Raw genomic sequence first — 22,035 nt, forward strand, 5'->3', positions numbered from 1 at the left:
TTATAAAGGTTACCTTGCTTACCACTGCTATTCAACCTGAGGAAATTTAGTGTTCTAATAGCATTAGATGACATCTGTGGAAATTCTACGTCATCCAGATCACAGTTATCCCAAAGGAGCTTTTTCACGAGGCAACTGGACTTTCTTGTTTATCTTTGAAGATGTTTTGCTTCTCATCCAAGAAGCTTCTTCAGCTCTGAAGAGCTAATGAAGCTTCTTGGATGAGAAGCGAAATGTCTTCAAAGAACACAAGGGACTCCAGTTGCCTCATGAAAAAGCACCTTTGGGATAACATTAGATGACATGAAAGTTGCAGCTGGCCTAGAGTGCAGACAGTGGAACAATCCCATCACTGTACTTCTGTGTTTCTCAACCTTGGCAACTTTAAGATGTGTGGACCTCACCTCCCAGAATTCCCCAGCTTAAGCTTGTCAAGGTTGAGGAACACTGTCATCAAGTAACACCAAGATTAACCCAGTTATGACGGAGTTCCAGGCTCACTCAGGCTGCTGGTGATGACTTACAACACCCTACGCGATGTCCTGATTACCTCAGAAACCAAATGTCTGATAAGAACATCGTGAGAGGTTCTCACGCCATCTAAGATTAGAGGACCACCCTCTCAGTGTGGGCCCCTGTCTTACTTCTCCTGAGAGATTCATGAAGCCTTTCCTGCTCGTCACTCCATAAAACTATCAAAACAAGTTGGTTCAACAACTAGGTCTGAAGTAAACATTTATGTCAGTCATTTGGGAAGATTGAGTGTCTCTGTGATCTTATGATTTCTTTTTTCTTTGTTCTGCTATTCAGAGACTGTAGATAGGGGCAGATTGCAAAGACCGTGATATAAATAAATAATTTCTATGGTTGATTTAACAGTATCCTTTGGCCCCATCTTCCTGAAATATCCTCGTGCTATTCACCTTTGCATGCAAGCTGTTAAGCCTCATAACAAGGAATACACCTCCCTAGCTGAATACTGTAGTGTCTGTTTTGCTGTGGAAATATATTACCCTACTTTTGTTTTAATCCGTGTTTGATCTCAAGGCCCAACGACATGTTACATGAGAGATTCATAATCACAAGCGAAAGAGAAAAGCCAGGAAGAGTTAGTCCATTTCCTGAAACAAAACAGAACAGAAATAAAGGGAATAATAATAATAAAAATAAAAATAAATCAGTACTCCCAGCGGTCCTTACTCACGTGGAAATTGAGCTGGATATACCCATTTATTTATTTATTTATTTATTTATTTATTTTTGCATTTTAAGACCGATATGATTGAAACAAAGATGCACCACTGATGGGCATTTACAGATTTGGCATAATAGGCACCTGTCTCTTTTAAAGAAAGCTTTCACTTCTTAGGGATGCCAAAATAAATACACAAATAAATAAATAAATACATGTGGTTCTTTTGTTCCTTGTGTCAAGAGTTACTGCCTAAGATGTATTAATAACCTTTCTGTGATTAAACCTAAAAAAAAAAGTAAACTGGGGCCAGCCTTTTTAAAGCCCACTTCATTGTATTTTAGTGATTTAATTTGTGAATGTATCCGAGAGAAAACTGAAACACTGCTTTATGTTCTTTCTCAAAAACAATAGGACGAACACATTATTTCTGAAATGTCCTTATGCCGAAGATAGGATGTGCTATTGCTTAGTAACCAGCATCTTCCTTATGATGCTTCACAGGCCTGCCTGCTAATGGAAACACATTGTTGATGCTCACCCAGTTTTCATTAGGCATATTAATTGGCAAGTGGCACTTTCTAAAATGGAGGGACAGCAACATGATGAATGATACAGCTATGATGGCATACGGTTGGTATTAATTATATGACATTAAGGTATTGACTAAGGCAGCTCTGTCCATAACAGGAAAAGCATTAAGTACATGAGTACTTCTTCTTTTACTTCTTTTTTTTGTGTGCGTGTGTGTGGAAAGAACAGAATAATAGAGTCAATGAATAGAGAAGTATTCTTGGCTGTGAAGTCTGTTAAGCATGCTAACTGTCAATATACAGAAATCAAGGTTCTGACACAGATGAATAGTTTCCATTTACCATCGTCTTTCTTCAACCCTGTTCTCTTTGCTTTTCACAAGGAGTCTTTGCACATACAAATCCTTAGTAGGAACCCAAATCCTTAAATTTAAGCCATCTTAAGATCCTGGCAGAGCAGCACAGAGGGTGACCAAGTGATCCATTGCCACCTTCTGCTTAATTGACTTTGCCAGTCAATTAAGTCACAAATAACCCAGCCTTGTAACATGGTAGGCTTGGGCCACACAATGATTGCAATCAAAGGAGTATTTTTACCCTTATTTTGAGATCCCCAACATTTTCATTTAACTATAATTCCGAGGTCTTGTTTGGAAACTAGTCAGAAACTCCAAAAAAAGCTGGGGGGGATTCTTCTGCATGCTTTTGTGACGGCTGCATTGCCTGGGGTGAAAGGATTAGAAAATGAAAGACAATCTGGTATTTTTTACAATTCTCCCATAGTTAAAATTCAAGATTCCTCTCTAGGATATTTTTCCCCCCACTTCAATATTTCAGACTCTGTTCGGGAAGTGAGAATATGGTAGCTTCCTGTCTGAGCAGGGGGTTGGACTAGAAGACCTCCAAGGTCCCTCCCAACTCAGGTTATTCTGTTCTGTTCGGTTAAATAATCAATGAGAGGCTAAGAGGCACCTGTCAATCATTGCCTTGCCACCCTCTCAAAGTATCGTAGGGAGCTGGTTCCCAGACAGATGAGAGTTTTGAGAGACCGTTGACCTAAGCAACCTCATGAGTACTTCCTGTTATTAGTCCCAAAGGTGCTTCTTCGAAAGGCAACTGGACTTCCTTTGTTTTGCTTTGAAGACCTTTCGCTTCTCATGCAAGAAGCTTCTTCAGTTCTGATTGAAGCTTCTCGGATGGGAGATGACATGTCTTCAAGGAAAAAACAAACTTAGTCCAGCTGCCTTTTGAAAAAGCACCTTTGCCACAACCGTGAACTGGACGACTGAGAATCTCAATGAATTTCCCATTGGTGAGGAGAGACTTAAGAGGAAGGCAGGTAGTTAGAGAATCACAACTTTGAGCCAAGGCGCATTGGTTCTGTGTCAAAAACAGTAGCTTAGTTTAGTTGGGGGAATGTCCTTCCGTTTTTATGCATACAATAGTCTTGCTGCCGTTGACGTATATAAGATCAAAGTTCCAATTTCCCCCACCCCCATAAGTCTATTTCCATTAATCCCATTATGGATTAATGGCTACAGAAGCTGAGTGAGTTGGCAGAGACGGCTAAATTGACTGTTTTGATTAAAGAAAACAATCTAAGTACTTTTGTTGCCACGTGGATTTTGTGCTTGAGGTGGGGAAAAAAATGAAATTCTGATCTTGGGATTTACTGATTAGATTGATTTGTTGTTACAGAAATGGCCAGCTTATATTGCTTTGGAAAAGTAAAAAAGTGGAGGTTCAGTGTTAATGCGTTATTCGACTGCAATGGAGAAAGTCGGAAGTCAATGTGCTTTTCCCCCCCCTTCTCTCCCTCACTTCTTTTTCCTTTTCCCCACCCCACTAGACCCTACTATATGTTTTTTCTATTTTTCTATTTTATTTTATGATCCAATAAAACATTATAAACAGTAAAGAAAAAAGTTTAGTTGCTTGAATTCTTGTAACCCCATGGGAACCACCTATATAAATCTGGCTAAAGGGAACTTTGTTTGATTTTTCTTTTGGCATAGACTAAAATGCCACCACTGCTATCTACGAGGGCAATTCGGAAATATATATATATATATTTAATTCCATTTATATCCCGCCCTTCTCCGAAGACTCAGGGCGGCTTACAAGCTTAGCAGTAGCCTTCATTCTATGTATATGTCTGCTTATTAGGGCTTTCACACACACCCCAAGCGGCATTATTACAAAGTCAGCTTGATTGCCCCCAACAATCTGGGTCCTCATTTTACCTACCTCGGAAGGATGGAAGGCTGAGTCAACCTTGAGCCTGGTGGGATGCGAACCTGCACTAATTGCAGGCAGCTGGTGTTACTTAAGGAGGCATTAGCCCACTGTTCCACCAAGGCTCCATTTGGTTATCAATGACATAAACTCACAGATACAAACCTTTTATTATACACATTAGAAAACTACAACATTGTGTTACTTTCCAACACAATCACCATTCAAATGGAGGCACTTGTCATAAAGTCTTACAAGGTTTGAAATGCCTTAGTAGTAGTCACTCTGGCCATCTGCCTTATCTCCAGGCAGATGGGAAGAAGCCATGGAGAGACCTGACAGCCTTGAGAACAGCGCCTTATCAGTTCTTTCCCACAACAACTCAGCATCTACGTATTGGCTCAGTTCAAACCAGCCGGATAGACAGTTGGGGTGGGGTTTTGAAAGGGTTCTTTTAATATAACATTTTGCGTAGGAAATCTTCAGATCCTGCCTCACTACCCTGCTATCAATACCTTCCAATAAAAGCTCCTGTTGAGACAATGCAAGGTTCAAGAGTTCTGCTTTCTTGGGAGGTTTAACTAAGGAAGGTCCTTACAGGATATAATAAACCAGGGGTCCCCAACCCCCCGGTCCATGGACTGGTACCAGGCCGTGGCATGCCAGCAACCAGTCCGCATAAACAAGCAAAGCCCCATCCGGTGGGATGCAGGCAGCACAGAAAACCACGCACTCTCCGGTCTGTGGAAAAACCTTTCTCCATGAAACTGGTCCTGGGTGCCCAAAAGGTTGGGCACCTCTGGAATAGACACATGGAGGATCATTTGTCAATGAACACAACAAGATCCATGTAATTCATTTTCTCTTGAATCAAAATGAGAAGTCTTGATAAGGCTACACGCTCACTATACGGAACACAGGATGTGGTTTGTCAAAACACATAAGGTGCGGGGAGAAATGAAACCTCGCAAAACCAGAAAAAACCAACAAAAGCAAAAAATGAATGGTTGGAAGGATGACAGGCGGCCTAAGTATTGTAGATCTACGGAAAGGGAAAGGAACAGAACTGTAAGACAATACGTGGTTGTAAGCTTACGCATTTAATCATTCAGTGACATGTGAACAGTTTTGCATTTATCAAAAACAAAAGGAAAGACACTCAAAATTGATAATGTCTATTCTGTGCTAAGTTATTGAATTCACTTTCTTTACCCACAATTCATAAGGTAGAATTTCAGTGCTATTATAAGGAAATCCACTTATACGCTTAATTAAGTATTATCTTTTAAAATATCTATTGATCCCTGTTTTGGCCATCATTCACGATGCTAGATTTTTATTGGACACCTTCCACTTGACTTTGGCAGTATGGTAGTATTAATTATCTTGCAATCAGTAGAAATTTGACTTAATTCATACACCATTCTTCTTCTTCAATTAAGACGTAAAACTAAATATAATTGATCTATGAGTGCTAATGGATCCAAAAATTACAGAGTAGCAAGAGGAAAGGATTGTATCTTTCCATTTGTGTGTGTGTGTGTGTGTGTGTGTGTGTGTGTGTGTGTGTGTGTGTGTGGTGTTATTCTTCTTTGGCCTTCTGGGCAAATCTTCATGAAGCTGACAAATTAGCAATTTCTCTTGAGAAAGAAATTTATTTAAAAATGTGTCAAGACTAGAAGGGAGATAATATTTGGAAAAGTCCTCTAAATGACAATTTATTCAATATATCCTTTACACAATATGGTAATTATAATTGCATGCAAAAGGTCAGCCTCTCCAGTCAAATTGGACTATTTCACTGAACAGAGATACACACACCACCTTTCTAAAAATTGGAATGTATGCTGTTTTGTTATACAAAACAGTAACCATAATGGTTGTCCAGCTGCATTTCTGCCACATCCTACCGAAAAGATAAATGCTGTGAAAGGTTGTGTAGTGTGTTTTGTTTTGTTTAATAAAAGAATCCCAAACATCAAGGAACAGACAAAAGAACACTGGTTAACTACCTCCACAATCCTATGTGGTATACAGTAGCTACAGCATTACAAAAATTGGGCACCTGATAATAAATAAATATTCAAATTTGTAAATAGTATAAATGACAAATTTGCAGCAGATCTCCTTTAGTTTTGATTCTGCCCTGGAGAACTGCGATCATCTTATTTAAAATGGGGTGAAAAAGGGAGGTTGTATATGAAAATGGGTTTGTAATGCTGACACACTCAGCAATGAAAAGAATATACATATTTTGCATTTAATCTGAGTGACAGCCTTTTATATTGTAATGCATTTGTTCCGAAGTGGATGGGCAATTTCTAAATTACCATGAATGGTTGTCAACCATTTCCTGTGGCCCAATGAACATTAACATCCTCTGGACCTTCTACATGGACAAGTGACTTCTGGCATCAACAAATTCACCAAAATGAGTTCATCACTGCTATTAAAAATACTTAAAGAACCTGCTCAATGAACAGCACCTCAGAGGAAATTAAAGGAACGGTGATGAAATATTTGACTCAGATTCCATAAACAGAGGCATAGAATCAAGATCACTAGTACTGCTTTACAAAGCCCTAGTAAGACCACACCTGGAATACTGCAGCCAGTTTTGGTCAACATATCACAAAAAAGATGTTGAGTGTTTGGAAAAAAATCAGAGAAGAGCAACTAAGATGATCAAAGGCCTGGAGACTAAAACATACGAAGAACAGTTGCAGGACTTGGGTTTGGCTAGTCTAAAGAAAAGAAGAAATAGGGGAGATATGATAGCAGTGTTCCAGTATCTGAGGGCCTGCCACAAGGCTGAGGGGGCCAGGTTGTTCACCAAAGCATTAGAAAGAAGGATGGGAAACAATGGTTGGAAGTTGATCAAAGGGAGAAACAACGTGGAATTAAGGAGAAACTTCCTGACAACGAGGACAATCAACCAGTGTAACAGCTAACAGCTAATCGTGGGCACCCCATCACTGGAGATTTTTAAGAAGAGACTAGACAATCACCTGTCTGAGATGGTTGAGCAGGAGGCTGGACTAGAAAACCGCCATGGTCCCTTCCAGATTCTATTCTATTCTATTCTATTCTATTCTATTCTATTCTATTCTATTCTATTCTATTCTATTCTATTCTATTCTATTCTATTCTATTCTACTCTACTCTACTCTACTCTACTCTACTCTACTCTACTCTACTCTATTCTATATTCCATTCCATTCCATTCCAATCTCTTTTCATTCTATTCTATTCTATTCTATTCTATTCTATTCTATTCTATTCTATTCTATTCTATTCTATTCTATTCTATTCTATTCTATTCTATTCTATTCTATTCTATTCTATTCTATTCTATTCTCTGAAATTTTATCTCTCTCTCTCTCTCTCTCTCTCTCTGATGTTTCTGATGTTGATTCAAGGAAAAATACATTTTCTCACTCATGGTAAAAAATCTTTAGGACTGCCTCATCTACCTTGTCTTATGGATTGTCATAATATGTTGGCATGATGTGAAGAACACAATGAATTGCAATTAACTTAAACTAACTATCTGCAAGATTCAGATCTAATTTTATAATAAGAGATAGTGAAAGAAAATTCCAAAGTTAGATGCAATCAAGGAAGTCTAGATAAATGAAAACCTAAGTTTTACCTCCAACTGTGGAGAAATATGTTTTTATTTATCCTAGTTGTATTTAGTTACATGTTCATTTTGGTCACACTAAGAGATTGTACAATGTTTCCTCCAAACAACAACCGGTTCTCTGTGTGGATGCCACTTCCGGAAGTCCGTTCTGGGCCTGCTAGGCAACAAAAAATTAGCTACCAGTTCTGCTGAAGTGGTGCGAACTGGTTGAATCCTACCACTGGATACCTGTCCTGGGTGAAAAATTAACATAAAACTAAATAAAAAAAGCTTTGTTGAACAATAGGTTTGTTCAAAACACAGGTTTCATTGGTTTGCTATATTAGCAAAGCTTTTCTGAATAGGTTGCATCTCCCCATACAAATGTTGTTTTCAGTAAAAAGTTACTGAGTGCCGATATTTATGATTGCATTTGTGAACTCATGTATATGTAGGTATGTGTATGTGTGGATCTCTCTCTCTCTCTGTGTATGTGTGTGTGTGTGCATACATACATGCATGCATGCATACATACACACACACATACATACTATTGGGTTGGAAAGTGTGAAAAAAAACCTCTTTGTCACACTTTCCAAAATTTCTTTTAAAAGAAGTAAAAAGTACAGTACAAAAGTCAAAGCAAAAAAATAAATAACAGGATGACACTGCAAAAACAGATGAAATCACATCTGGTCTTGTAGGAGGAGCCAGCAGGAGATAGTTTCCAGGGGACCAAATATGGCTAAGGCTACAGAGAGATGAGGAAAATGCACTTTGGAGAAAGCACTTTGGTGTGAGGTGTCACTGGATAAAGATGCTGAGTTTGTCAGCTGGAAAGCCGTCGGCTTGGGTTTGAGACCTGAGCTTCATGCATTGGGTGAGTTCCCATTCCTTGCCCCAGCTACTGCCCGCCCAGTGGTGGGATTCAAATCTGTGAACAACCGGTTCTCTGCATGGATGCCGCTTCCGAAAGTCCATTCTGGACCTGGGCAACAAAAAATTAGCTCCCGGTTCTTCCAAAGTGGTGCGAACTGGCTGAATCCATTGAAAGAAGGAAGGAAGGAAAGAAGGAAGGAAGGAAGGAAGGAAGGAAGGAAGGAAGTGTTCTGTACCAGCCTACTACCGGCCCTGCAGAAAAGGCAGGGACAACCCCTTTACAAAAAGGCAAGAGGCTGGAACTAAGCCTGCCAAATTTATTGACACAAAACAAAGCAAACAGAGCAAAACCAAAACACGAACCATGAAACAGGAGCTATTCAAACGGTTGCCTTCAGCAAACCAGCCCTCCCACACATTCCCCTTTTAAACAGTTCAAGGCATGGCTTCTCTCTGCCTCCTTCCGAGGTGCCCCATTGCCTTCCTCTGTTTACTCCTGATTGACTGCCTCCTGCGTCGGGCAACCTTGAACAGGGCCAGCTGTGGGTCATCTTCATCCACGCTGTCAGGCTCACACAGCTGGGTCTGCGTCGTAACCAGATGGGAGGGGCCTGGCTGAGGGCTCTGCGGAACCTCAGGGCTGTCCTCTGCAGGCTCTCCAACACCCCCCTCCTCCTCCTCTGAATTGTCCGACCCAACTGCCGAACCCACTGGCTGACCCTGAATCACAACAGGAAGGAAGGAAGGAAGGAAGGAAGGAAGGAAGGAAGGAAGGAAGGAAGGAAGGAAGGAAGGAAGGAAGGAAGGAAGGAAGGAAGGAAGGAAGGAGTGGTGGGATTCAAATATGTCAACAAACAATTCTCTGTGTGGATGTCACTTCTGGAAGTCCATTCTGGACCTAGGCAACAAAAATATAGTTAGTGGTTCTGCCAAAGTGGTGCAAACTGGCTGAATCCCACCACTGTACCCACCTAGCAGTTCCGAGTTCTAATTCTAAAAACCATGGCCTGTGGGCTATCCTTTCATTCTTCTTTTTTTTAATCTTCAGCTTAGCAGCACTTAGCTGCTAAGATATCGACGGTTAGGCAGGATTAGACTGAGTTAATGCATTAAAGGAAAACCATCGGAACTTCCAGCATTATAATTTTTCCAAAAGAAGTTGAACAACAACAAAAATATCCTCGAAAATAGCTAACTATTTTTGTAAAGTACTGGTCTTGGGGAAAACGCAAGAGCCGTGTTCCTGAAGCCACCAAGGATTTTGATTCAGTGGAGAATTTACTTTGGTTTTTGTGCAATGATGAAACAATGAAAAATAAATTAGGCCAACACATACCAGGATCCGCCCCCAAACCAATTACATCTCACCACATATTATTACAACGTAAAAGCCCTCTTTGTCCGCATATTTTTTTTAAGTAGCAAGGTTCTCAAGGCCTCCCTTTTCCTCTTTATATGAAAGTCTTTATATGGTGTTACCTACACTGTTTTTTATCGTGCTTTAAAGTGGGCACGATGGCCCAGTAGTTAAAGATGCTTAGCTTGTTAGCTGGAAGGATGACAGCCTGGGTTCAAGACCCAAACACCACACACTGGGGTGAGCTCCTGTTCCTTGCCTCAGCTCCTGCCCACCTAGCAGTTTGAAAGTATGCAAACGCGAGTAGATTAATAGGTACCCGGGTTACCTTCGGCATACAGCCATGCTGGCTACATGGCCATGGAAATGTCTTTGGACAATGCTGGCTCCCTCAGCCAAGAAATGGAGAAACTGTCCCCACTAGATAGGCAAACCTTTACCTTTTACACTGTCTTTTTTTTTAATTTAGAAATTTTAAAAGTCCTTCTGGCGCCATTGCTGTTGAAATAAGTGCTTATTGAATAACGTAGGATACTCAACAGCAATTCTCAAGCTTTATGCTAATTTCCGTTGTGGGAAATTAAAGAGATGCCAATTTACTGCATCACAAGATAATTTTTTCAGACTGGTCATCTTTTATTCTTGAGTCAAAAAGTTGGAGAATTAGTTGCCCTCCATAGCGGTAAATGATGTATTGCACCAGCATTCCCAGCAGCTTCATTAGTGCTTGACCAGATGGCACCACAAATTATGGTTTTCCAGATTTGCTTAATTATGCTTCATCGAAACTGTTATTGTACTCAGGTGACAGATTTCCTGGATAAGGTTAGATGGCTCCAGTCTAGAATTATGAAGGAATCCAAGTTTGGGCCAAAAGCATAACCCTCTAGACAAGGATCCTTTTGGAAGGCAGATAGATTAGTAGATCATTCAAAAGCACTCGAATGTTGGTGCTCTCATTTAGGAGCAAGACAAAATAATTGCATGCATAATGGAACTGCCAGCTTTCAACACCACTAAATTAGATTCTCTTCCACTCACCTCCAGTTCTGAGTGTCTCTCGATAAGGAAAAAAAAAAGCTCCAGTAAGATGTTAAATGAAGTATGAAAATGCCTTGTGGTGTCTTGCTGCTAGACAACTACACACAAGGGAAGATGGAGAAAGTAGGCGCAAATCTGGAGGCATTGTTGCCTTTCTGCTTTTCCAATTAAAAGCTACTGGCTTGTTCAGACAACCGCCTGGCTGTTCAGCAAACTTTCAGAATACCTTTGTACCTTTTTCTCACCCATACCTAAGAAAGTCTAGGATGAGCTTAGCTTTTGGCAAAACCACAAATGCCCCGGCATGATTTTTTTAAAAAAATAATCTCTACTAAGTTCATTTTAATTTCTTCCCTTCTAGGTCATTGAAGAATACATCTAGTCCAGGGGTAGGCAAACTTGGCTCTTTTATGACTCATGGACTCATGGACTGAGCATGGCTGGCTCAGGAATTCTGGGAGATGAAGTCCATGAGTCATAAAAGAGCCAAGGTTGCCTACCCCTGATCTAGTCTAATCCTTGAGGATCTTTCTATGAATCCCAAGATGATTAGCAGATGCTGGTCATGTAAGAGAGTCTTGTCAAACTTATCCTATTTAATTTGTTGAGCCTGCCCTTGGGCAGTAAGACTATCACAGAAGTGAGGAGAGGTTGAGCTGTAATTTGGGGTGGGGGGAAAAGAATGGAATAATTTGGGGAAAGTGCTAGGAGACACATATGGTGCCTTCAGGAGCAAGAAAGGCAACAGTTCAGAGTGTAAAAAAATGCAGATAGTAATAGAAGTTATTGTTACTTAGACCAGGGGTCCCCAACCCCCGGTCCGTGGATTGGTACCAGGCCACAGCATGCCAGCAACTGGTCTGCACAAACAAGTGAAGCCCCATCCGTGGGATGCAGGCAGCACATGAAACCATGCACTGTCTGGTCCACGGAAAACCCTTTCTCCACAGAACCAGTCCCTGGTGCCCAAAAGGTTGGGGGGGCCTCTGACTTAGACTATTAGACATGTATCAAGATTCTTCATCTACGTTGAACTGGTGGGAAAAAGGTCTTTCTTGAAAGGCTGACATTTTTAGCAGAGTTCCACACTATTCTGATATTGTCACGCATCAATTTTGTCATGGGAAAAAACCATAATCCTCTCTGACCGATATGTGATCCTACATTCTCTATAGAGTCAGGATAATATAGTTGCTTTAAAAGAGAGAGAGAGAGAGAGAGAGAGAGAGAGAGAGAGAGAGAGAGAGAGAGAGAGAGAGAGAGAGAGAGAGAGAGAGAGAGAGAGAGAGAGAGAGAGAGAGAGAGAGAGAGGAGAGAGAGTGAGTGTTATAGACTCGGAGCTGGGAATAGTCAAGTTGCGGTATTCATTCGCTCTTTGAAGCTCAGACATGGCCCAGGTTATCAAAGAGACTTATTCTGTACTTGGTGTCATTAATCCTGTCTTAGGACAAAAACAGGGTTGAACTGTTAGAAAGAAAACACTAGCCTTGACAAAAGGGGAACTCTTCCATCTCAATTTTTTTTTCTTAGCCTGCCTAACCTTGGCACCCACATCTTACATCTCCTGACTTTCTGGCCTGCAATTCTGTAAAAGACTTGCAATATATATGCAGTTGTGTGTGTGTGTCTCTCTCTCTCTTTTCTCTTGGTGAAAAGATAAATGCATGGCAACCAGTTTGCTGTTACCCAGGGAAAAAGCTTGAACATTAAAAAAAAGAGAACGTTTTCTTCCCTTAGCTTCAAAAAGAGCCTTGGGCTTATAGATGCAAGCCTGAGTAAATCTGATGTCACGCGTGTACACTCATTGCAAAGGGCCATGCCATTAAGCATTCTGTGTTAAATGTTGGACGAGGCTGAATTGTAATGCTACCTGTCTTCCTCTTCTGCTACACATGACTCAATGTAAAACTAAGAGTTTGATATAAATACTATTCTGAGTCTCACTGAAAATTTCTCAACTCTTGACCTGTCCCTCAATGAGACTCCTGACTCATTTTTGCATCACGGTTCAAATACCTTTTTTAAAAAAATGTAAGGGAGGGTATTTTGCAGCTGATAAAACAGATCTCTCCCTCATCCTTCCCCATCCCAATTGTGAATTTAAAGACTGGCAAAATGTTCCATCAGTCAAAGATACAGAACTGTAGGAGATGGGCAGCCCGAGACAGGTGGAGGGGTCAAACACATCATAAGTCATGAGTTCCTGCGCGCTTGCAAGGGATCTAACTCCACCCCACCTAGAAAGGTCCTTCTTATCTCCCGCTCATTTCCCTTGACCATTAGTAGTTCAGATTCTTGTAGAGAGTTTAAGGTTACACTAAATCTTTATACTCATTCGAAGGGCCTGAGTCTCCTGAATTTACACACACACACACACACACACACACACACACAGACAGACAGACAGACAGACAGACAGACAGACAGACAGATAGATATAGATATAGATATAGATATAGATATAGATATACATACATACATGTTAAATGTTTGTTAAGCATTCAGAATACACTTGCTTAGTCCCAGACACGGGACAAATCTTATTTCCTGTTTCAGCCTAGCCCAAGGCCATCTACAGGCAGTAGCCACAGCAGTGGCAGCTCATATTTGTGTAAATTTTTTTGGGGGGGGCTTGCTAACAAAGGATAAAGGGAGACCAATATGATCATTTCAAACTTATTTGTTCTCATCTGTCAGCCATACCCTTCTGAGATTTGAACCTGGGCCGACTGCGTCTTAAGCAGATATTTTAACCCCTAGGCCACAGTCTCTCTCTCTCTTTGTTAGCTGAGAAGCAAGGGAGATATGTGTTAAATGTTTGTTAAGCAACTTCTCAGCTAACAAACAGAGAGAGAGCTTGTGGCCTTTGTTAGCAAGCCAAAAAAAAAATTACACGCACACACACAAATATATATTACTTTGACTGTAGATCTTGTTCACAGTTTATTAATCATGCATAGATATTTTTTTCCCAAGTAGGAAGTATTTCAGCTGTTCCTCATTTGTTCTCTTTTTTTCCCCTGATTGCTAGATCTCTTTCTCTCGTATACATATTATCTCTCATCAGAACTAATTATATGACAGAATAAAGAACAGTCCTTTTCAAGTTAAATTACACGTGTGTTAGATGACCAGCAAAAGCTCTTTGAAAATGACTTAAAAATACATCCCGGAACTTGTAACTGGTTTTAACAGGGATTTGTGAAGTCTGGAATTTTTGTATCCATGAAAGATAAACTATAGTATCAACGATTGTTTTTTTTTAAAAAACAACGCTATTATCTAAATGTACCATGTGTATCAGATAAAGTAACAAGCTTTTAATTATGAATAACAGTAATCGTCAGATTCCTATGAAGATGAAATTAGTTGAAAAGCTGACAGATCTCATGAATGATAAAACACGCAGAAGCTAAATATTTTCAAGATTTCTCGTGTCACAGAATTAACAAGTATTTTACTTTCTTAATTGAGTCTATAACCTATAAAAATCTCCCTTCTTACAGAAATACGTCCCTGGTAAGAAATTATTTTTTCCCATTCATCAACCACTACAATCTCTGTATTATAATGATGCAAAATATACTGTACAGCACATGGTGGGATTTAAAAAAAGAAAGAAAACCAGAAAGCTTTGTGTGCTATTATCTCCATCTTGGTATATTAAAAAGACCTATCTTAAAATACAGATACAAACTCACACACACAAACACACACAGAGATAGATAGATAGTCAAATATAAAATTATAAAATAATGATGACCTATGATGATAATAGGGACGTGGTGGCTCAGTGGGTTAGGACGCTGAGCTTGTCGATCAGAAGGTCGGCAGTTTGGCGGGTCAAACCCCGAGTGCCGCGTAACAGAGTGAGCGCCTGTTACTCGTCCCAGCTTCTGCCAACCTAGCAGTTCGAAAGCACATAAAAAATGCAAGTAGAAAAATAGGGACCACTACGGTGGGAAGGTAACAGCGCTCCGTGCGCCTTTGGCGTCCAGTCATGCCGGCCACATGACCACGGAGACGTCCTCGGACAAGCGCTGGCTCTTCGGCTTTGAAACGGAGATGAGCAGCGGCCCTTAGAGTCGGAAACGACTAGCACGCATGTGCGGGGGAACCTTTACCTTTACCTTTTACCTTTATGATGATAATTACCATCCTAATCTAACCGGATACTTAGCTTATCATTACCAGGATTACTTGAGGTAACATTCCACTGTTACCAAAACTTTGCTGGAGGGCAATTTAAGAATATTTCATACAATCACACGGATATTAGGAAAGGAAAGGAAAGGAAAGGGAAGGGAAGGGAAGGAAAGGAAAGGGAAGGGAAGGGAAGGGAAGGGAAGGGAAGGGAAGGGAAGGGAGGGGAGGGGAGGGGAAAGGAAGGGAAGGGAAGGCTACCTTTAAGTATTCTAGATATTCTATAAATATTCAAAAACTGAAACATTAATTTAAAATGTGCACGTTACTGTAAGCTCGCAGGAGTGCTTATATAAGCAGAAAGACAATGCATACGTTTAATTAATACATTAAATTATGGATGGAGAATCCATATTGTGAGATGGTATTTGAAATTAATAATTAATTGAAATTAATTAATAAATAAAGGCAGGGATGAAAAGATAGATCTTCAGGCTAAAAGCATGATAGTAGGTTTCGCATCAGTTTTATTGGGTGGAGAAGGCATCCCATGCTAAAAAATTTTTTTCCCTAGACTTGGATCTTAAAGGAGATTAGTTTTATCAAATGTTCAGAAGATGTTCTAAGGTTCTAGGCTAGACTGGGAAGCAAAAAAAAAAAAATGTTCCCAGAAGAAGACCAGGACAAATCGCTTCCATAAGGCGATCAAGAAAACTGCATGGACATTTCCATAAAGTCATCAAGAGTTTTATGAGTAATCATTTAAGCCAATTTTGAGCTCTAGACCAAGCCAGGCCCCCAAAACATATTAGGGAATTTCTAGAAGCCTGGCACCTTGACAAATAACATCTGCATACTATGCAGAAGAGATCATCAAGTAGCCAAAGCAGAACAAAAAGACCAAAACACTTCCTCACCAGCAATCAGCATCCAGGTGAGCACATATTAATTCCAAGATTAACATCAGAACAACAATCACAAAGTAAGAAGGCCCTAATCAAGGAATTGCCGAACAAGCCAACAGTAAACAGCCAACTATATAACCTCGAAAACCACCCAAAGGATGCATGAATATTTTCTCCTTTGCTGTATAAATAACTCCCTAACTTTTCAAACCTCCATCATATCTAAGGGAAAGCATCATCACAAACCTCTTTCATGATGCTTGTTTTTTTTTTTTTTTTTTTTTTTTTTTTTTGTCAAGGGCTAAGAACCAAGAAGACACATTGTGATTCTTCGGAGCAGATTGTGGTTTTTTTTTTTTATTGTTCCTATAGACCAGGGGTGTCAAACTCAATTTCATTGAGGGCCGCATCAGCATTGCGGTTGCCCTCAGGGGGCTGGGTGGGTGTGGCCTGGGTGGGCGTGGCCCACTGGGTGGCGTGGCTAGAGTGCGTATGCCTGGGTGGGCGTGGCCAGCTCTACCTCATTCGCATCAAGGGTGCCTATGGGGGCCTGGGCAGGAGTGGGACAGATCTGAGGGTCTCTGGCAGGAGGAGGGTCTCTGGGCCAGGGCCAAGGCAGTGGGGGCCGTTCCCTCACTGTTTCCAGGATGGCATCGCGGGCCACATGAAACCACTTCGCGGGCCGGATCCGGCCCCCGGGCCTTGTGTTTGACATGTCTGCTATAGACAGAATCTTGCCAAACTAAACACATGCTAAGGTAAAGGTAAAGGTTGCCCTGCACATGCGTGCTAGTCGTTCCCAACTCTAGGGGCCGGTGCTCATCTCCGTTTCAAAGCTGAAGAGCCAGCGCTTGTCCGAGGACGTCTCCGTGGTCATGTGGCCGGCATGACTAGACGCCAAAAGCACACAGAACGCTGTTACCTTCCCATCGTAGCGGTCCCTATTTTTCTACTTGCATTTTTACGTGCCTTCGAACTGCTAGGTTGGCAGAAGCTGGGATGAGTAACAGGTGCTCACTCTGTTATGCGGCACTCGGGATTCGACCCGCCAAACTGCCGACCTTCTGATCGACCAGCTCAGCATCATAACCCACTGAGCCACCGCGTCCCTTACATGCTACCGCCTTATAAAACATATTCTCTGGGAAACTATTAGGGAGAAGCTGTTTCCATCCTCTTTCTCCTACACAAAACTATCTGAACTGAGTTGCCTCTTGCTGCTCCAGAATGAAACCCACTCCCTACTGGGAATCCAGACCACCTTCTATCCTGTTTTTTTACACCCTGTACAAACCGCACAACCAATAAGTCTTCAGAATGACGGAGAGCTGCATCGCGGAAAGCGACACCAAGCGTGTCAGGACAATCAAATTAGCTCAGAAACATTATCAGGAAAAGTTCTAAGATTATTGCAAACGTTGTTGATGGCTCAGCCAAGTTTTTAGATCCTGCAACTGTCTGTAAAGAGACAGAGGAAGGGATTAAAGTATTATTAGCAATTGAAATAAAAGCAGGTTTTTTTTCTTTCTCCCCGCTCTCCCACCATCCACCCTTCCCACATTCTCAGCAGTGAATAATTTTAAAAAAACATAGTCAAGGGGGAAACACCGTGAATGTAAGCTGTGCAGCACTTCGTACCAAAAGAAAGTGCTTTGGAGCAATTACCCTGATTGCATGCAAACACTGCAACCTCCTGTACGGGTCATTTCCACAGCCACTGCAAGCTAGGAGTTGAAGCCAACAACATCAACTCAATGAACCTGCACATTGCCCGAAAAAAATGTTCTGTAGACTCTTTGACCCTCCAGACAGACTTCTGCGCATCACATCTGGGGGATGTTCTCCACAGACATGTGGGGTCAGCGGAAAGATTGCCGGTGGGTGGCAAAAGCTACAGAGAGATTTCAAAATGGGATGGATAATAAAACAGAAGAGGGATAAAGCGTCGGATTATCGAATGACTAAGGGGAATGAAATGAATACGGCCTCCAGCAGCAACGAAACAAAAGCAAGGGGGGAGGGGGAGAGGGAAACCAATACACCTTATCAGCATCTTAGCAGAAAGGGGTTCACAGATTTTGCACGATACGGGTGGATAAACAATGTTTCAAAATGGATTTGCCTTGCCAAGTTCGCGGAAGTAGGTATCAGATGATTCAACCTGGACAATTTCATCTAACTCTTTCTGATGGCCCTCTTCATCCCACGGGGTGAAAAGCAGCAATATTTATATCCATCCCAAAGCATAATCGCTAACCATTTAAAGCATTCGAGTTGCAAAGAATGAGCTGGATTAGTGCTATGAAGGATGTTCCTGGATAAGAACAAATAAACAGGCAGCATCTATTTTCGGAGCGGTTACTGTAGCTATATTTTTCTCTCCAGCCTTAGCTAGGGAGAATATTAAAGTTCCATTGTGTTGTGAAGTCATCATAATTTGTAACTGGGGAATGGTTTCAATAGCTGCCTTGAATGATCCCATTGTTTCTCTGCTATGGTATTGATCTTGCAATTATCCCAACTTAAATGCCAGTTGCCTGGAATATAAGAATAAGGAAAGTTATACATTTTTATACCGAAACAGACAAGAAGATAATCTAAGTCCCACTGGAATACTTTAGCATGCCGATGTAAACCTGATAGCAAAATGCCAATTAGCAAGGGCAGAAAGATAGAAATACATGTCACTCAGCTCAACTTCAGAATAACAGAGCTGAAAGGGACCTTGAAGCTCTTCTGATCCAACCTCCTACTTGAGCACTATACCATTTCAAACCAATAGCTGTCCAGTCTCTTCTTAAAAACTTCCGGTGTTGGAGCATTTACAGCTTCTGGAGGCTGGTTGTTCCACTGATTAATTGTTCTAACTGTCAGGAAGTTTCTCCTTAGTTCTAGGTTGCTTCTCTCCTTGATTAGTGTCCATCCGCTGCTTCTTGTCCTGCCTTCATGTGCTTTGGAGAATAGCTTGACTCCCTCTTCAGAAACCTCCAGTTTCTGAAAACTGAGTAAATGCTATGAGTAGTTATGGGAGTCTATGAAGTATTTGAAAGGCACAGAATCATAGAATCCATGCGGCTGGAAGGGACTTTGGAGGTCTTCTAGTTCAGCCCTCTACCTAAGGCAAAAGACTTTATTCCATCCTGGATAAATGGCTGTCCAATCTCTTCTCGAAAATGGAGCACCATTAAGTCTTGGGTGCTAGCTGTTCCATTGATCAATTGTTCTCAGTTAATGATCATTAACAATTAATTGTCATGACATTAATGACATGATTCCTGGCATGAGTATCCTTGATGGTGGAAACAAGAAAACTCTTCAGGTGTTGACATATTAATAAAAGGACACCATGATAAGAAATTTCCTTAAAATTTGGTGGAATATGCAAAAAATATTCAAGAAAAGGATAAAGTTTTGTCCGCAACTGTTTTTATTGGGTATTATCACAGATACTACCGTTGTGGACACTAAGTTGATGTTGAATTTAATTACGGCAGCGAGACATTTAGTAGCGCAATACTGGAAGAAGGAAGAACTGCCGACTATAGAAGAGTGGACTTTAAAAGTTTCCAATTTGGCGGAAATGGCAAAGATTTCAGCGTATTTGAAAGATCAATCGCAACAGAGATATATCGTGGAGTGGAGAAGATGGATTGAATATATCCAGAATAAATATGGGACTAAAAAGTTTCACTTAGCATTTGAATAAGTAGCGGATTTATATGATGTATAATTAGCTTGTAGTTATTTTATTAAGAGTTAAAGTGTGATAGAATTTAATATTTTATTGTTGTTTGCATATTTTAGATTATGTTTGTTTGTATTTTTATACCCTGTATTTAGCTCTGGGAAGTCGGGGAGGGGGGAGGGGAGGGGAGGGGAGAGTTGGAGAGGTTTGGGGAGAGGGGAGGGGGAGGGGAGGGGTTTTGTATTCCAAAATGTACTGTAAAACTTTTCAATAAAAAAAGAAAGAAATTTCCTTAAACTATGCCAGAATTCTCTCCAAACACATCATTTCTCCCTTGTCTTTTTCTCCTCTCCCCCTCTCTCATTTTTTTTTTTTTTTTGCAGACTAATCTGGAACACAGACAAGAACAGCTTTTTGACCTGGACTGTGAATCTTACTCACATTTCCTCCTTTGAAATGTTTCTTTTTTCTTCGGTGAAATAAAAACCTGCCAGGTAAGGAGCTTTTAGACTACAATTCCAAAACCCCTCTGAATCATGAATCCAATGCAGAACTAGATCAAAGCTGAACTAAGACCTAAGAAAACCATCCATGCTAAATTAGGAGAGCGACAAGCCAAATTAGCAGTTCCAATTACTGTACAGGGTTTAAACAAGCAACCCAGTGTTGGCTTGTAAGAGAACCTTGGGTTCAAAGAATTGCAAACTAGATCAACGCATCAGGAAACCAACACGAACCTTAGAATTCCTGAAAGCAATATTTTTCAAGTCTTGAATAGTTCTGACTGCACCCTGATTTGAAAGCATGTACATATTAGTACAAATTAATATATGCAAATATTTAAGGTTACATAGAAACAGGATGTTTCAGTGGCTAGGAGAAACTTGGAAGAAGCTGAGAAAACGTTTAATAAAACATATAGAACAGAATAGAACAGAATAGGGAACGGAATGGAATGGATTAGAATAGAATAGAATAGAATAGAATAGAATAGAATAGAATAGAATAGAATAGAATAGAATAGAATAGAATAGAATAGAATGGAATGGAATGGAATGGAATGGAATGGAATGGAATGGAATGGAATGGAATGGAATGGAATGGAATAGAATAGAATAGAATAGAATAGAATAGAATAGAATAGAATAGAATAGAATAGAAATTGGAATACAGAATAGAATAGAATAGAATAGAAATTGGAATATAGAATAGAATAGAATGGAATGGAATGGAATGGAAAATAATAGAATGGAAAAGAATAGATATTGGAATATAGAAGAATAGAATAGAATAGAATAGAATAGAATAGAATAGAATAGAATAGAATAGAATAGAATAGAATAGAAATTGGAATACAGAATAGAATAGAATAGAATAGAAATTGGAATATAGAATAGAATAGAATGGAATGGAATGGAATGGAAAATAATAGAATGGAAAAGAATAGATATTGGAATATAGAAGAATAGAATAGAATAGAATAGAATAGAATAGAATAGAATAGAATAGAATAGAATAGAATAGAATAGAATAGAATACAGAATAGAATAGAAAACAGAATAGAATAGAATAGAATAGAATAGAATAGAAAACAGAATAGAATAGAATAGAATAGAATAGAATAGAATAGAATAGAATAGAATAGAATAGAATAGAATAGAATAGAATAGAATAGAATGGAATGGAATGGAATGGAATGGAATGGAATGGAATGGAATGGAATGGAATAGAATAGAATAGAATAGAATAGAATAGAATAGAATAGAATAGAATAGAATAGAATAGAATAGAATAGAATAGAATAGAATAAAATAGAATAGAATAGAATAGAATGGACCTTGGAGGTCTTCTAGTATAACCCCCTGCTCAGGCAGGAAACCCTATACCATTTTAGAAAAATGGTTGTCCAATCTCTTCTTAAAAACGTCCAGTGTTGGAGCATTTACTGCTTCTGCAGGCAGGATGTTCCACTGATTAATTGTTCTAACTGTCAGGAAATTTCTCCTTAGTTCTAGATTGCTTGATCATCCATTGCTTCTTGTCCTGCCTTCAGGTGCTTTGGAGAATACCTTGACTCCCTCTTCTCTGTGGCAACCCCTGAGATATTGGAACACTGCTGTCATGTCACCCCTCATCCTTCTCTTCGTTTAACTAGACATATCTAAGCATCTGCCAAGCACTGTTATCTAAAATCAGCTGTTTTGAGTCCTATCGACAACACACAAGTTTATTATGCTGCCCACACCATATTTTAACAATAAGGAAAATAGTGATAGGGTTTTTTAACAGCTTAATGCCATACTAAATCTGTTTTCATATTGGGAGAAAAATCACCAATGCAAAAGAAAGAGGTATATGAAATGAGTTTTGCGGTCTGAATTTCTGTTCACGATTGCGGTCTGATAATAACGAGGAAAAATAATAACTGTGGCAGGCTCTC

The 22,035-nt window shown here is 40.1% G+C and overlaps 1 long non-coding RNA gene across 1 annotated transcript in view; it reads right to left on the reverse strand.

Moving 5' to 3' along the window:
- Nucleotides 1-20,228, reverse strand: part of LOC310640192 — a 659,926-nt gene extending 639,698 nt beyond the window's left edge. Inside the window, exon 1 of the long non-coding RNA XR_014492487.1 lies at nucleotides 19,860-20,228. This is a non-coding gene — a long non-coding RNA (uncharacterized lncRNA). The remainder of the gene's footprint in view (nucleotides 1-19,859) is intronic.
- Between the last annotated feature and the right edge of the window lie 1,807 nt (nucleotides 20,229-22,035).

This window comes from Vipera ursinii (assembly GCF_947247035.1).
Source record: "Vipera ursinii genome assembly, chromosome: 4".
Lineage (NCBI taxonomy): Eukaryota > Metazoa > Chordata > Lepidosauria > Squamata > Viperidae > Vipera > Vipera ursinii.